Genomic DNA, 4,048 nt, shown 5'->3' on the forward strand with positions numbered 1-4,048 from the left:
CCTCTACCGGATCCTCGGTGCTATTTGTGATATACGTGCAACACTTTATGCCGTACTGTGTTGCCAATGTAACACAATATCCGCCTGTTACTGCTGTAAGATAATTAAGAACCATCCTATGCTGAACTAGTTCTGTTTTATAAGCTTGAAGTTCTCTTCCAGTGTATCTGAACGTGTCATCATACATTTCAGTGATATTATCTAACAAATTGGCAAGCGCAGAGATGTATCTATAATTCATCACTCCTCGAGCGGTACGAGTGAAATCTAACGCCACCAGAACCTGAATCCCGGTGGATTCATGGATTAGGTCAGAGGCCGGATGCTCTAACCTTTCTGACAGTTGTCTTTTAACTCGGTGCTCGTAATGAGTGTGAGTATAAGGAGCTTGGGCACCACGGTGTATGTCCTTCATTTTGTCATGTGTAACAGTCATCACTTCAGGCAATACCTTTCCAATATAACACAATCCTTCAGAGTTTGGGGCAAGCCACTTGTACGCCTTTCTCCCGCATATGAAATATGCATCATCGGGGAGAACATATGGGACGGAGAAGGACATTACCATATTACAAACCTTCCATGTGAAATCTCCTGACCCTAATTCTTCCATCTGCTTAATGCACGTATCAGACTGTACGATATGTGCACAGTATCCTGGTGATACTTCTCCAACTCTAGTAATTCTATTTCCTAGGGTGTATCTATACCGGAAAGATTTTCCTCTACTGGCTATGTGGCGTACAAGCTCTGTATCTGTAGGCATTCTATCTGCTCTGTGTGAGAAGGTCATGGTAAGGTTGCTCCATGACACTTCCCAATTTCCCGGCTTACGGGGATTGGAGATATTAAAACATAAGAGGGACCTATCCACATGGTATTGGTGGAGCTTCAAACTAGGAGGGCTGGAGATGTTAAACCTCCGGTCCACCGGTCTCCCACCACTTAGCTCAAGTACCTCCCCTAACGTTAAAGGAAATGGTACTAGCCCTGATTTGCTATGACCCTGAGGTACTTGAGAGCATACCCAACAATCTGTTTGGTTTAATACGTTACCCACTAAGGAGTGATAGTCACTCAATGGATGCCGGTCCATATGGATATTAAAACTGGATTGGCATTTCTTTATGCACCCATCCTCAATCAAATTGTCGCAGAGCCTACAGATACAGTTTTCTTCAGCTAACAATCCATCACAATTTCTTCTATCGGATCGTTTTCTGATACTCGCCTTTGCTTGTTGGTTTGGTTGATCTTGGAAAACTACGCCTCCATCATCATAATCGGAACCCATTCCAGAACCTCTCTCGACCTCTATGGTACTCTCGCCGGAACAGACTGCTCTGGTCAACATCATGGTTAACATCAAAATCCGGATCACAGTCTCTTGGGGCAAGTCCATCTTCGAGGAGGAAATAGAGAAGAATGAGAAGGGGGAAAAAGAAATTTTAAGGGAGAGGGGATGGGAAGTGGAGAAAAACAATAAAAGGGGGAAGGGAGTCAACAACTGCTTTCGGTCTTCAAGGCTCAGGTGCCGCCTCAGTCCTCCTGGAACAGACACTCCAGTGATACAACCTCTACCGTCTGTTCCTTATCACGGGACCTCTCTGGATCAGCAACCTTTTTGCAGTGGGATGAATGGACCCAAGTCTCTCTCTCAGCAACCTTCAATGCTGTGGTGCTAGTCAATAAGACCTGGTATGGTCCTTCCCATCTATCAATAAGACAACCTGAGCGTAGAAAATTTCGTATCATTACATAATCCCCAGGTTCAATGTCATGACAATTACTATCTGGTAAATCAGGAATCACCAACTTCAGATTATCATTTTGATTCCTCAACTGCTTACTCATGTTAATCAAGTATTTTACAGTTACTTCATTGTTACATTTCAAATCATCCTGAGGGTTAATCATGACATGCGGTTGTCGACCAAACAAAATTTCAAAAGGGGACAGGTTAAGAGGGGACCTGGGAGTGGTTCTGATGCTATACAAAACAATGGGTAAAGCTTCTGGCCACGTCAATCCTGTCTCTGCCATTACTTTACTCAATTTATTTTTAATAGTGCTGTTCACTCTTTCGACCTTCGCACTCGCCTGCGGACGGTACGGAGTGTGCAGCTTGCTATCAATACCCATTAATTTACACATTCCTTGAAAGACATCACCGGTAAAATGGGTACCCCTATCACTTTCAATGATTCTAGGGATACCATATCTACATACAAATTCCTGCACAATTTTCTTAGCTGTAAACATAGCGGTATTTGTAGCTGCTGGAAATGCTTCGACCCAATTCGAGAAAACATCTATACAAACAAGTACATATTTCAAATTTCGACATGGGGGTAATTGAATGAAGTCAATTTGTATTACCTGGAAAGGGCCGCCGGCAGGTGGGATATGGGATGGTTCTGTAGGTATTGCTTTTCCAATATTCTTTCTCAGACAGGTAAGGCATGACATTGCTCTTTTACCCGCATGAGAGGAGAATCCTGGGGCGCACCAGTATGCTCTTACCAATTTGCACATTCCCTCCTTGCCTAGATGAGTCAACCCATGAGCTGCTTCAGCCAGACATGGAAGATATGCTCTGGGGGCCACTGGTTTACCATGTCCATCCGTCCAGAGCCCTGAGGACTCCTGGCCATATCCCTTTGCCTTCCAGACTGCTCTTTCCTGTGTGGAACACAAATTCTGCATCTCACACAACTTCTGTGTGTTGATGGTATTAAATACCATCAGTTGTGTGGTGTCTGTCTGTATGGGGGTAGCAGCTGCAAGCTTAGCTGCTTCGTCTGCTCGGCTGTTACCAAGTGACACTGGGTCTTGACTATATGTATGTGCTTTACATTTGATAACAGCCACTCTGTCGGGTTCCTGTATCGCTGTTAGAAGCCTTTTTATATAAGCTGCATGCGCTATCGGTGTACCAGCTGCCGTCATGAAATTTCTGAGGCGCCATAGGGCTCCGAAATCATGTACTACCCCGAAGGCGTATCTAGAATCGGTGTAGATATTGGCTGACTTACCCTTAGCCAATTCACATGCTCTGGTTAGGGCGACCAGTTCAGCAACCTGGGCTGAGTGAGGTGGACCTAGCGGTTCCGCTTCTATGGTGTCTTGGTCATCTACGACTGCGTATCCAGTACACAAGTCTCCCGAGTCTGACTGTCTATGACAACTACCGTCAGTGTAGAACGTGAGTTCTGCATCTTCCAGTGGATTGTCACTGATGTCAGGCCTTGCGGTAAAATTTTGGGTCAAATATTCCATACAATCATGTGTGTCTTCCTTTGTATTAAATTCTCCTTCCCCACCACTCTCACCTTCCACCCTTTGTGTCTGACCAGGCACACCTGGGAGAAATGTTGCAGGATTTAATGCGCTGCATCTCCTTATGGTGATGTTTACTGGGGCCATTAATGCCAATTCCCATCTTGTAAACCTTGCTGATGAGACGTGTCTGGTTTGGGCAGAATTCAATAAGGCAGATACTGCATGTGGTGTATGGATTGTGAGGTTGTGGCCTAGCACGACATCTTCGCTTTTTGTCACTAGCAATGCTATCGCCGCAACGCTACGCAAGCATGTGGGAAGGGATCGCGCTACCGTGTCTAGCTGAGCGCTGTAGTATGCAACTGGCCTGCTGGCATCACCGTGTTTTTGGGTTAGTACACCTGCTGCGCAACCAGCACTTTCTGTTCCGTATAGTTCAAAGGGTTTCCCATAGTCTGGCATACCTAGTGCTGGTGCCTGCGTTAGGCACTGTTTGAGTCTCTCAAATGCTGTTTCGGATTCGTCTGTATGCGAGATCCTATCAGGTTTGTTTGAGGAGACCATTTCCTGCAAAGGTAACGCCAATATGGAAAACCCTGGGATCCAATTACGGCAATACCCACACATTCCTAAAAACGTCCTGATCTGTTGCTGGGTTTGTGGCAGTGTCATGTCTCTAATGGCTTGGATTCTATCAGCGGTCAGGTGTCTCAGTCCTTGTGTTAGACAGTGTCCCAAATATTTTACCTTAGGTTGGCATAATTGC

This window comes from Pseudophryne corroboree, chromosome 9 (genome assembly GCF_028390025.1).
Source record: "Pseudophryne corroboree isolate aPseCor3 chromosome 9, aPseCor3.hap2, whole genome shotgun sequence".
Taxonomy (NCBI): Eukaryota; Metazoa; Chordata; class Amphibia; order Anura; family Myobatrachidae; genus Pseudophryne; species Pseudophryne corroboree.